A 14,542-nucleotide genomic window follows, 5' to 3' on the forward strand; every position below is an offset into this window, starting at 1 on the left:
TATTAATATCAATGCTGAAATGTGTCCATCATATAAAACAAGTGATGCAACTGAAATGGCCTATGCTAACTTTGCAATCGTTGACAGCAGCTTTACAGCAACAGGTCTGTTTGGCATCCATTGATTTCTCCATCCATGACAAATGTTCAGTCACATGAGTATAATCAAGGCCTGTTTTTATCCAAACTATTAACCACATAGAACAATCATATTCTGTCTTGACTCCCAGAACCACATTATCAGCTTCAGTGTGTTAAACATTAACATCCAGTCATAACTTAAAAAAAACGAATTACACAAGTGTCCTATTTGAAAGTAAAGACGTAGTAAAGACTATCACGTGGTTTGATTCATCGTTGATTCAAGCCAGGCTTCTTAATGCCTGATAGAAACATTATTGTGTACATCATATTTATTGAATAATGATTTATAGCTTGTGCCTTCTATGGGGTTTTTGACACATTAACAAGCAAACAGGGATACTGACGGACATTCCCGTGTAATAGTAAGAGGGTGCTGCATTGTTACAGATGCCATCCTTTAGATGAAAAGTTAAGCTGAGGCCATTTGCCCACGGCATTACTTGAAGAAGAGCAGGGGATTGTCCCAGTGTCCTGGCCAACATTCTTCCCTCAACAAACACCACCAAAAAACATATTAACTGCTCATTCATCTCATTGATGTGTGGGGGATTTTATTATTTGCAAAACAGCTGCCACGTTTGCCTACATAATGACAGTTGCTGCACTTCATTGTATGTGAAGAACTTTGGTATGTTCCTGGGAAATGTGGTAAGGTGTTATATCATTACAAGCCTTTCTGTTGCATTGTTTTGTGTTACATAGTCTTGAAACAGTATATCATCCAATATGGCATTAATAAGAGCTTGTAGGATATAATGTAGCTGGGTACAACCTGTAATGTTTACCTGATAGTAGTATAAACAGAGGAGAATGAAGTAAGTGTGAATCACATGACCAGCGTTGCTAAGGTTTATCTCCAACTCCCAGTAATTGAACTGCTCAGATTACATTCTGCCAGGTGCTTAAAGCCATTTACTTCATTCCCATCTCTTGCCTGATATGATCTGTAGGGACAGTTAATAGTCTCAGAGCAATTTCCCAGTGGCCCATAACAATGAAACTGCACAGCCTTTCACTGCCTTCTATAACACAAAAATAATGTGAGGATGTTACTTCCTGCTATTCAATTAATGGACACATTGTATGGCTCGCCCCCCCTAGTTATTCATGGTTACCTGCAAAACTACAATAAAAACAATTCAAGCAACATTTTCCTGCTTCTTGCAGGCTAGTCAGGTTACCCATTTGTTTTCAAGTATCACAGAAAATCACAGAATCACAGAAACCCCCACAGTGCAGATAGAGGCCATTTCGGCCCATCGAGCCTGCACCAACACATATCCCACCCGATCCCCGTAACCCCTACAACACATATCCCACCCTATCCCCGTAACCCCACATATTTAATCCCCCTAACACTAAGGGTCAATTTATCATAGCCAATCAACCTAACCCGCACATCTTTGGACTGTGGGAGGAAACCGGAGCACCCGGAGGAAACCCACGCAAACACGGGGAGAATGTGCAAACTCCACACAGACAGTCACCCGAGGCCGGATTCAAACCCGGGTCCCTGGCGCTGTGAGGCAACAGTGCTAACCACTATGCCACCGTGCTGCCCTGCAAACTCCACACAGACAGTCACCCGAGGCCGGATTCGAACCCGGGTCCCTGGCGCTGTGAGGCAACAGTGCTAACCACTATGCCACCATCACTGTCTAGATCAGAAATTATTTGGCACGGACTCTCTTCACAGCTCAGTGAGTTCATACAAGGATGTATTTTTTGGCCAGCAGGTTCAGTCCCATTAACATTGAACTTGCAAGCAGGGAAGTTGGGTGGGGAATCCTTTTGCCAGGTCCCCATCCAATTACCACATTTCAGTCTTCCAACCAGTCTATTAGGCTGGCCTGAAGTGGTCTGCTACTTTTCTGAAGGAAAATTTAAGTAATTGCAGTATACAGATCATGTGGTACGACAGCACTGCAGTACGACTAACGCTGTAAACTATTATTGCAGTGCACAACACTCATTACACTTTGGTTCATGGGTGCCTGCTATCTGCGAAATTAACTGCCCAAGCCTACCACAGATTTTCATAAGGCTTGGAGTAAAACATATAAGAGGTCATTTCATGGCAGTATTAGACCTCGAGATTCAAACACCATTGATAAATATTAATGGTTTATAAAATCACCCAGGGTTATATTCAGGCGAAATATGTCTCTCCTGCAAAATGGAAGAGTTAGTTTCACTTTTGGCAGTCAGAGTAGATAAGACAGATAAACTGGAAAAAACAGCAGAATAAAAACTATATTTTTTTAGTGGATGAGGTAAATTTATAATTGCAATCACGCTGTCACATTAGATTTTTGCAATGACCATGACGTTGTCTAGATTTGATTGCACACCAAAGTACTGTTAACGTTTTAGTTAACACACTTGCATGTCACTCAATTTCCAGAAGATCTCTTGGAACAGACTCAAGGTAGCCAATGATAATGGCTGCCATCTTACCACCCTCTCCTCTGGCTCTTCTCCGTACTTTGCAGCATAAAACTGACTTTCTCCACAAGTCCTAGAAATTTCTGCAGGTTCCTGACTGAATTTACATGGAGTTACAAATCTTTTGCAAGAAGCGGTTGTGATAAATGTAAAACTGGAAATATAGAGTCTCATTTGTTAAATATTGAGTCCAATATCGCTTTGAGCTACATACGTTTTGTTTGCATTATCCCTTTGGTTCTTAGTTGACAGGGGCGTTCTTTTCACTAAAACTCCCAATACAAACTTTTCATACAACACTAGTGCAAGATGTTGATGGAAAATGATTAAATATACATACAGATTGCGGGAAAGTTTGCTATTATAATATCATGGACCACTAAACAACTGATCAGTACTACATGAGTTCTCCAACTGGTATAAGAGTAAACAGGGAAAGTTTGCTTTTTATTATATGGAAGGATGACAACATCATGCAAATATCTGCATTATTAGTCACTCAGCTGGTAAAGGCAATGAATAATTCAGATGTACAGACCAGAAGATCGAGCGTTGGCTGAGGTAGAGACCATTGCATCTTCTAAGGAAAAAATAGATAAATACTTGACGCAGATGAAGATACAGGGCTATGGTAAGAAAGCAGGGCAATTGGAATAGATTTGGATTTCACTGACAAAGAACTTGCAAAGACACAATGGGCAGAATGGCTTCCTTCTGTGCTGTAAACGCCTGTGGTTCTATGTTAAATCCTTGTTCTGTGCTGAGTTAGGTGCTCATTTTGGCTGCCGCTCTGGACCCGAGTTCTATCACTTCGATCTCTCCCTTTTTCCTCTTTCTTCATTACCCTCCCCCGGCCTTCATTCCACCTTTTCTTTCTCCGCCATCATGTGCTCTACCCTCACTGACCCCTATTCTCCACTACTCATCATCTTTCCTACTCTCCTGCCGCCGCTCAAAGCTTGACTCCCTCCTAAATAATTCCACAGCTTCCCTTTGTGCCTCTCTTGGCATCCTTCGAAAGGCCCACCGAGGCACTTGTCACTGCCTTCTAGCTAGCAGCAACCCAAACTACCCTATCTTACTCTCTCCCTGCCCTCTCCACCCTAAGCGCCTGCTGCGAACTAATCTCGCCAACCTCCTCCCTGTCCCTCCCTGCTCTGCCCTTCTGGACTCTGCTAGTAAATTAGGTATCATCGCCCTCTCCGCATTTCCCTTCAAAATGTACGTTCACTTGTAAATAAAGGCCTTGTTATCCATGACCCTATTGTAGATGATCAAATTGACATCATGGCCTTGACGGAGACATGGTTGAGGGGTGATGTCACCTTTCCCCTTAATGAAGCTTCCCCACCTAGCTATACATTCCATCATATTCCACGCCCAAACCACCATGGTGGTGGTGTAGCCCTTATATCTAAATCACACCTTGGTCTATCTCCCTACTCCTCCAGCAACTTCTCCGCCTTCGAGCATCTCACCTTGTTCCACCCCTCACGTCTCTTTTAAAATCCTTATTCTGTACCGCCCATCCAAATATCACACCAATTATCTCAATGAGATAGCTTCTCTGCTTTCCTCCCTCTGCCTCTGCACCAAGCGACTTCTCATCCTCGGTGACTTCAACCTCCACCTCAACTCTTCTTGCTCCCTCTCCGCTGAGTTCACTGTCCTCCTTTCCTCCCTTAATCTCTCCCTGCATGTCAACTCCCCCACCCATATACACAGCCAGCCCCTTAATCTTACTATCTCACGTGGCCTCGTTAACCCCTCCGTAACCATCACCGATAAGGCATTCTCTGACCATTTCCTTATTTCATTCTCTACCCATATTCCCCTTCTCCTCCTAAACCCACTTCTTTTTGTATCCGACCCTGGAAAAAACTCTCCCTCAAGTCCCTTACCACTGCACTTTCTAATTCTCAACTACCTAGCCTTTGGCCTACAATTCTTCATGACATCTCTGCAGCTACTGACTTACTAAATCACACCCTCTCCACCATCCTTGATGCCATTTTCCCCACTAAAATCATTACACTCTCTCACGCTAGATATTCCCCCTGGTATACCCCTAATTTCTGCTCCTTTAAGCCCAAGGGATGCAGACCTGAATGTCTTTTGTGGACAACTGGTCTAATCATCCATCACCAGATTTGGCTAGATCATATAAAGCACTACCGGGTCCTGCCCACTATTCTAAGATCATCCAGGACGGCAAAACTAACTCCAGGCTTCTCTTCACCACTAACTGTCTTCTCAAACCGCCGTCTCCTGCCTCCTCCTCCCTCAACTCCAACAATAAATGTGAGGAGCGCATGAACATCTTTGTTAAAAAGATCGACAACATCCATTCAACTGCTTCTGCTTTCAATTCCCTCCCTCTAGCTCACCGGACCATACTTCCTCTCTGTTTTCCCCCTGCCTTAAACCTAAATTTGCATATTTCTCTAATTTCTCTCCTATCTCCCCTCTTGCCCTTTCAAAGCTCATCTTGTCAATGAGACTGACCTCCTGCTCTCTTGACCCCGTTCTTACTAAATTGCTGACCACCCAACTTCCCTTCCGAGCTCCCATGTTAGCTGACATTGTTAACGGTTCTCTCTCCTCAGGTATTGTCCCCCTTTCCTTCAAATCTGCCGTCATCACCCCTCTCCTCAAAAAACTAACCTTTGACCTCTCCGTCCTTGCAAACTATCGCCCTATCTCCAACCTCCCTTTCCTCTCCAAAGTTCTTGAACGTGTTGTCGCCTCCCAAATCCGTCCCCATCTTTCACAGAACTCCTTGTTTGAATCTGTCCAATCAGGCTTCCGTCCCTGCCACAGTACCGAAACTGCTCTTACCAAGGTCACAAATGACATCCTAACTGCGACAAACGTAACCTGTCCCTTCTCGTCCTTCTGGACTTGTCTGCAGCCTTTGACACGGTTGACCACAAAATTCTGCTCCAATGCCTCGCCACCATCGTCCAACTGGATGGGACTGCACTCGCCTGGTTTCATTCCTTTCTTTCCAGCCGTAACCATAGAATCACCTGCAATGGCTCCTCTTCCTGATCCCGTACTGTCACGTCTGGTATCCCCCAAGGATCTATCCTTGGCCCCCTCCTATTTCTCATCTACATGCTGCCCTCGGTGACATCATCCGGCAACACATCGTGAGTTTTCACATGTATACTGATGATACCCAGCTCTACCTCTCCTCCACCTCTCCTGAACCCTCCACCATCTCTATACTATCAGACTGCTTGTCCGACATCCAGCACTGGATAAGTAGAAATTTCCTCCAATTAAATATCGGGAAGACCAAAGCCATTGTCTTCGGTTCACATCACAAACTTTGTTCCCTTTCCAGTGATTCGATCTCTCTCCCCGGCAACTGTCTAATGCTGACCAAGCCTGTTCGCAACCTCGGTGTCATATTTGATCACAAATTGAGCTTCCAACTCATATCCGTTCTATCACTAAGACCGCCCATTTCCACCTTTCGTAATATCACCCGTCTCCGCCCTTACCTTAACCTATCTGCTGCCAAAACCCTCATCCATGCCTTTATCACCTCTAGACTTGACTATTCCAATGCACTCCTGGCTGGCCTCCCTAGTTCTACCCTCCATAAACTTGAGGCCATCCAAAATTCTGCCGCCCGTGTGCTAACTTGCACCAAGTCCCACTCACCCATCTCCCCTGTGCTTGCTGACCTACATTGGCTCCCAGTTAAGCAACACCTTGATTTTAAAATTCTCATCCTTGTTTTCAAATCCCTCCATGGCCTTGCCCCTCCTTATCTCTGCAATCTCCTCCAGCCCTACAATCACCCTATACCTCTGTGTTCCGCCCATTCTGGCCTTTTGGCCCGGTTTTAAATGCTCCACCATTGGCGGTCGTGCCTTCAGCTGCCTAGGTCTAAGCTCTGGAATTCCCTTCCTAAATCTCTCCGCCTCTCCACTTCTCTTTCCTCCTTTAAGATGCTCCTTAAAGCCTAACTCTTCGACCAAGCTTTTGGTCATCTGCCCTAACAGCTCCTTATATGGCTCGGTGTCAAAAACATTTTTGCTAACACTCCTGTGAAGTGCCTTGGGACATTTTATTACGTTAAAGACGCTATATAAATATAAGTTGTTGTTATGGATGTTACAATTGACTTCAAAGCACTGGTTTAATGAGGGGTAAATCATCCAAAATTCCAGCTCCTGATTACTATCCAGTGCCCCGTATGTGGATGTTGATTGAGGACAGAATTGGCTTGGCCATGGTGCCCCCTATGGTCGCATAACCTGCTAGCATTCATTGTGAAGGTTCACACATGCAGAATGGCCATTTCGGTAAAGTTCAGAGGGCACCCACCCCCCAGAACCGTACTCCAAACAAGGAGTTAATGTCTTCAGGAAAGGTGGAGGTGGGAAAGAAAATTGGCTGTAAAGGAAGAGCCTCCCTCCCCCAACCACATACACACACATTCTTGGTTCAATGTCATCAACATATCTCTTCATATTTTCCATGGCTTAATGTTAAATATAACCTCAATGGGGCATAAAGTTATACACCATCAAATTATTTACTTGTAGGAAAATATGTATTACGTAAGTGTGTAGCACGGGAGGGGGACTAAATATGTGCAAAAACTAGATTCTGGAAGGAATTTGTGGGCAGTCGTTTGTAGATTATTTTTTTAAAGTTTTGGCAGTAGTTAAAGGAAAACTTTTACTTAACCCACTGACGTTTTCCAGTATCAGGTTCTTAGCACTAATTCATTTGATATCATATCAAGTACACTGGAAAAGCAAGCTTCAAAGTCCATGATTTCCAGTTACTAGGAGCAGAGATATATTGATTTGGGGAGTTCATTAACAGCATTTTGAACAATTGCAGCTTCCGCTTAAAATATATAGGGAAAGTATGAACATTTTAAAATTATATTTTATGAAAGTAACTTTTAAAAAAAACCCTCATGATTAAGTATAGATGGGTATCCTGTATTCAGGTAAAATTAAAATGAACTTAAAACTAAGTTTTAAGTAAGCACACTATTTTGCCCTTGTTCAAGACCTTGGTCAGAGATGAATTTTCTAGATTTTTAACTCCCAAATTGACCTGCATTTTAATCTGGTTTTTCACCTCCCCGCAGGAAATCACAGTTTCAGATAGGGTGGAGAGTGCATATATTGTGATACATAGAAACATAGAAGATAGGAGCAGGAGTAGGCCATTCGGCCCCTCGAGTCTGCTCCGCCATTCAATGAGATCATGGCTGATCATCCAAATTCAGTACCCTGTCCCTGCCTTCTCCCCATATCCCTTGATCCCTTTAGCCTTAAGAAATATATCCCACTCCTTCTTGAACATATTTAATGAACTGGCCTCCACCGCCTTCTGTGGCAGAGAATTCCACAGGTTCACCACTCTCTGGGTGAAGAAATTCCTCCTCATCTCAGTCCTAAATGGCTTACCCCTTATTCTTAGACTATGACCCCTAGTTCTGGACTCCCCGGCCATCGGGAACATCCTTCCTGCATCTAGTCTGTCCAGGCCTGACAGAATTTTATAGGTTTCGATGAGATCCCCTCTCAATCTTCTAAACTCCAGTGAGTACAAGGCCAATCGACACAATTTCTCCTCATACGTCATTCCTGCCATCCCAGTTATCAGCCTGGTGAATCTTCGCTGCACTCCTTCCATGGCAAGGACATCCTTCCTCAGATAAGGCGACCAAAACTGCACACAATACTCAAGGTGCGGTCTCACAAAGGCCTTGTACAACTGCAGCAAGACATCGTTGTTCCTGTACTCGAACCCTCTTGCTACGAAGGCCAACATACCATTTGCCTTCTTAACCGCCTGCTGCACCTGCATGCTTACCTTCAGCGACTGGTGCACAAGAACACCCAGGTCTCTTTGCACTTCCCCTTCTCCCAATCTATTGCCATTCAAATAATAATCTGCCTTCCTGTTTTTGCCACCAAAGTGGAAAACCTCACATTTATCCACATTATAGTACATTTGCCATATTTCTGCACAATCACCCAACCTGTCCAAATCGTACTGGAGTTTCACGACATCCTCCTCACAGCATACCCTCTCACCCAGCTTTGTGTCGTCTGCAAATTTGGAGATACTCCATCCAATTCCCTCGTCCAGATCATTAATATATATTGTGAACAGATGGGGTCCAGGACCGATCCTTGCGGTACCCCACTAGTCACTGCCTGCCACTCGGAAAAAGACCCGTTTATTCCAACTCTTTGCTTTCTATCTGCCAACTCTCTATCCAAGTCAACACCTTGCCCCCAATCCCATGTGCCTTAATTTTGCAAGCTAATCTCTTATGCGGGACCTTATCGAAAGCCTTCTGAAAATCCAAATACACCACATCCACTGGTTCTCCCTTATCTATTTTACCAGTTACATCCTCAAAAAATTCCAGTAGATTAGTCAAGCACGATTTACCTTTTGTAAATCCATGTTGACTTTGTCCGATCCTGTCACTGCTTTCCAAGTGCTCTGCTATTACATCTTTTATAATGGACTCTAGCATTTTCCCCACTACCGATGTCAGGCTTACCGGTCTATAATTCCCTGCTTTTTCTCTACCACCTTTTTTGAATAGTGGGGTAACATTAGCTACCCTTCAATCCATGGGTACTGTTCCAGTGTCTATCGAGTTCTGGAAGATGACCAGCAATGCATCTACTATCTCCAGGGCCACTTCCTTAAGTACCCTAGGATGTAGATTATCAGGCCCTGGGGATTTATTGGCCTTCAATCCCATCAACTTCCCCAACACCATTTCCCTACAAATACTGATTTCTTTCAGTTCCTCCCTCTCATTAGTCCCTATGTTCCCCGACATCTCTGGGAGGTTATTTGTGTCCTCCTTTGTGAAGACAGAACCAAAATATGTATTTAGTTGGTTTGCCATTTCTTTGTTCCCCATTATAAATTCCCCTGATTCTGACTGTAAGGGACCTACGCTTGACTTCACCAATCTTTTTCTCTTCACATATCTATAAAAGCTTTTACAGTCAGTTTTTATGTTCCCTGCAAGTTTACTTTCATAATCTATTTTCGCCCTCTTAATTAATCCCTTTGTCCTCCTTTGCTGAATCCTAAACTGCTCCCAATCCTCAGGTTTGCTGCTTTTTTTGGCCAATTTATATGTTCTCTCTTTGGATCTTATGTTATCCCTAATTTCCCTTGTTAGCCACGGTTGCGTCACCTTTTTTGATTTATTTTTATGCCAAACTGGGATAAGCAAATTCCGTAGTTCATCCATGCGTTCTTTGAATGTTTGCCATTGCCTATCCACCGTCAACCCTTTGAGTGACATTACCCAATCAATCCTACCCAACTCGCATCTCATACCATCATAGTTCCCTTTATTTAAATTCAGGACCTTAGTTTGAGTCAACTACTTCACTCTCCATCTTAATGAAGAATTCTATCATATTATGATCGTTCCGACCCAAGGGGCCTCGCACAACAAGATTGCTAATTAATCCTTTCTCATTGCATAATACCCAGTCTAAGATGGCCTGATCCCTAGTTGGTTCCTCGACATATTGGTCCAGGAAACCATCCCGTATACACCCCAGGAATTCCTCCTCCACAGTATTATTACTAATTTGGTTAGCCCAATCTATAGGTAGATTAAAGTCACCCATGATGACTGCTGTGCCCTTATTGCACGCTTCTTTAATTTCCCTTTTAATGCCATCCCCAACCTCTGCATTGCTGTTTGGGGGTCTATACACCACTCCCACTAATGTTTTCTGCCCTTTGGTATTTCTCAGTTCTACCCATACAGATTCCACATCATCAGAGCTAATATCTTTCCTTACAATTGTGTTAATCCCCTCTTTAACCAGCAATGCTACCCCACCTCCTTTTCCTTTTTGCCTATCTTTCCTGAATATTGAATACCCCTGGATTTTGAGTTCCCAACCTTGGTCACCCTGGAGCCATGTTTCCATAATTCCAATCATATCATATTCATTTACCTCTATTTGCGCTGCTAATTCATCCACCTTATTACGAATGCTCCTTGCATTAAGACACAAAGCCTTCAGGCTTGTTTTTTTAACGCTCTTAGACCTTTTAGAATTATTATTTACTGTGGCCATGTTTGTTTTAAACCCTTGATTTCTCTGACTGCCACCTTTGTTTTTCTCCTTCCTGTCTTTTGCTTCTATCCTTGTTTCCCTTTCCTTTGTCTCCCTGCTCAGGTTCCCAACCCCCTGCCATTTTAGTTTAAACCCTCCCCCACAGCACTAGCAAACACTCCCCCAAGGACATCGGTCCCTGTCCTGCCCAGGTGCAGACCGTTCGGTTTGTACTGGTCCCACCTCCCCCAGAACCAGTTCCAATGTCCTAGGAATTTGAATCCCTCCCCCTTGCACCATTCCTCTAGCCACGTATTCATTTGAAGTATCCTTCTATTTCTACTCTGACTAGCACGTGGCACCGGTAGCAATCCTGAGATTACTACCTTTGAGGTCCTATTTTTAAATTTACCTCCTAACTCCCTATATTCAGCTTTTAGGACCTCATCCCGTTCTTTACCTATATCGTTGGTACCTATATGCACCACGACAACTGGCTGTTCACCCTCCCCTTCCAAAATTTTCTGCAGCTTCTCTGAGACATCCTTGACCCTTGCACCAGGGAGGCAACACACCATCCTGGAGTCTCGTTTGCTGCCGCAGAAACGCCTATCTATTCCCCTTACAATAGAATCCCCTATCACTATACCTCTACCCCTCTTTTTCCTCCCGTCCTGTGCAGCAGAACCACCCCTGGTGCCAGGAGGTTGGTTGCTGCTGCCTTCCCCTGTTAAGCCATCCCCCCCAACAGTATTCCAAATGGTATAACTGTTCGAGAGGGGGATGACCCCAGGGGATTTCTGCACTACCTACCTGATACAAAAGATATCACAATTATTAATATACCAGAAGGTATTTTCCTGTCCGTCATTGTTCGTATGTTCGTAAAACCAGAGCCTTCAGCTGTCTTGGCCCTACATTTTGGAACTCCCTTCCTCAAACCCCTCTAGCTCTCTCACCCCTACCCCAGCTTTAAAAGCCCTCTCAAAACACATCTCTTTGATCAGGCTTTTGGTCGCCTCTCCTAACTCTCCCACAAAGGCTGGTTATCAGCTCCTTTGCTCCTCTGTGAAGTGCCTTGTGACATTTCTCTTGGCCATTTAAGGTGCTATCTAAATACAGGTTGTTGTTGACTAGTCCCCTGATATACTAGTTGGTGATGGCACTGCCTGGTGTAGTACTAAGCCCATTAATGTGTCAGCCACGGCTCAGTTAGTAGCACACTCGCCTGTGAGTCAGAAGGTTGTGGGTTCAAGTCCCACTCCAGAGGCTTGAGCACAACAATCTAGGCTGATACTCCAGTGCAGTACAGAGGGAGTGCTGCAATGTTGGAGATGACATCTTTTGGATGAGATATTAAACCAAGGCCCCATTTGCTCTCTCAGGTGGACGTAAAAGATCCCACGGCACTATGAAGAAGAGCAGGGACATCATCCCCAGTGCCCTGGCTAATATTTATCCCTCAATTAACATCACAAAAGCAGATTGTCTGGTCATTATCACAATGCTGTTTGTGGGAGCTTGCTGTGCGCAAATTGGTTACAACAGTGACCACACTTCAAAAAGTACTTCAATGGCTGTAAAGTGCTCTGGAATGTCCTGAGGTTGTGAAAGGCGCTATATAAATGCAAGTCTTTTTCTTTTTAAAAACCAGAAGGTTCCAGGTTCAGTTCCTGTGCAGAGTTAGCTGATCTCAGCTGTACAACAGTAGAATATGTAGGGTTCTCAAAATTCCCACATTCCCCAAAAGTTATGGATAAAGGGACCCTGTATGGACAAGTTATTATAAAGGGTACCCAAAATGGCTTCCAAGACCTCGTGACCAAAACCGACAGGATTTCTAAAAGCAAGGCCCTGCAAAAAGGCAGGCCCTGAAACGAAACCTAACATGCATGAATCTGTCAAAAGACTTAGCAAAGCCAGACAGCTAGGTAAACACAGAATATGCATTCTTCACCTTGGAACAGATCAAGCCAGGATGGCTCTAATCTGAAAGCCATCAACTCTTCACATAAATAATCGGTAACAGCTCACAGGTAGCTGCCAAGCCAGGAAACCCGATTAAGTTTCATAAATGACAAACAACCAGGATATCGAAGCCATTATACCAGGAGACAACCACCCCAGAAGTCGTTAAAGTAAATGGCTGTAATCATTTTAAACGAGCCCGCCAAAAGTTAGACAAAGGACTGACCTGATTTGGCGCGCAGATAAGGGGTGAAGAACCGGGTATAATTGTAGGCCCATCGATAGTGATCGCTCTCTTATCTCTTGCCGCTTACCTCCGGGCTCCTGCCTCTCGCTCTCGGTTCGTGCCTTGTGGCGGGCCCTTTTCTCCCTTCCCGCGCCGCTTGACACCAAGGACGCCCATTACTACACCGGGAGCCAAACGCGGGAGGAGAACGAGACCTGAATCGAAGACGCACAGGACACACGGGGCCACGAACAGACGAGACGAGTCGAGAAAAACGGTAAAACCGGTAAAGGCAGAGAAGGGCAGCGGAAAGACACATTGGGGACAAACGGCCTAGTTATAAGTTGGCATTTGAAGCATGGATAGTGAAATCAAGACAAACGGCCTAGTTATAAGCTGGCGTTTGATGCATGGACAGTAAAGCCCAATTAAGAATAAACTGGTGTTCGAAGCTTGGGTAGGAAAATCTTAACAGTAAAAACCGCCAACTGAACCCCAACCGCAGTAATACCGTCGGCGACCGCCCGAAGAAGAAGACCCATTGCGACAAAGTACCCAACGAAGACGTTAATGGAGGAGAAAAGAGGGTGCTTCGCACAAACAACTCCATCGCCGCGCTGCGCCGTGACCACGTGGCAACGACAAATCCCAAAGGACAACAAGAGTGAACCTCAAACCCCACAACCAGTTAAAGCAACAGGTTTCGAATTGGTGAGCATGAATTCCTGGCCCCTCGTAGCTTAATCTAGTTAGGTATTGGGGTTGGGATAAGGATAAGGGGATTTTTAATGTATTTGTTTCCCTCGATGTGCCGTGTGTTCCCCATTCCCATGTAAGTGTAACTGTTTATGCCTGTAACTATATCAGTAATTCTCAGTAAGATTGTGTTTTATTGTGCCTTTAATAAAAATTGCGGTTTTCTTGCACCAAACCACTTGTCTACTCAATTTTCTGTATCGCTGCCTGTACCTAAGTCCGGTGTCTAGAACCCAGGGGTGTGGGAGCGATTCGAACCGCTCAGAGACAGTCAGAAGTGAAGCTGACTGGGCACACGCTACCCCCTACAAATATTACAATTGGCCGTAGCATCCTTCTCAGGCAAGGGAAAAATCAGACGGGGATTCATCTCCATCTCCACTCAGTGATCCTTGTTGGAAAGTGCACAAGTAATATTTGGATAATAATAGGATCAGGTTAGGCTTTACTGCTCTCCACAGTTGAATAGCCTGCTAACATTCACTGTCTAGGTGTGTACATGAAGATAGGCCAGTTGGGTCTGGTAATGGAGCGCTGCCAATGCCCATGCAATACAAAGTGTAATGCACATTAACAGTGGACCACCCTAACATCTTGCATTTTTACTTACAACTTTTTCTGCAATTCAGTACTGCCACCACAAAGACCAAGCTAGGCCCTTGGCACAATGGTGTCTCAGGGATAGAGGTGTTGTGAGCATAGCAGTCCTGTTTGTGGTGTGGGATTTATTCCTCTAATATTCTTTACTCTGTTGTCTACAAGCCAAGGCTGCACATACTCATTTAGAGAGGATCCAGCCAGAGGGCCTGCAGATATCAGGACCCCCTCCCACTCTCAAGGTGGTCGCACATCCTCCCATTCCAATCACCTCCCACCAAGAATTGAACAAGTGCCTGAGAGTAGGCAAGTGC

Source organism: Somniosus microcephalus, chromosome 11 (assembly GCF_052327205.1).
Source record: "Somniosus microcephalus isolate GS21.2 chromosome 11, FLI_Smic_1.0, whole genome shotgun sequence".
NCBI lineage: Eukaryota > Metazoa > Chordata > Chondrichthyes > Squaliformes > Somniosidae > Somniosus > Somniosus microcephalus.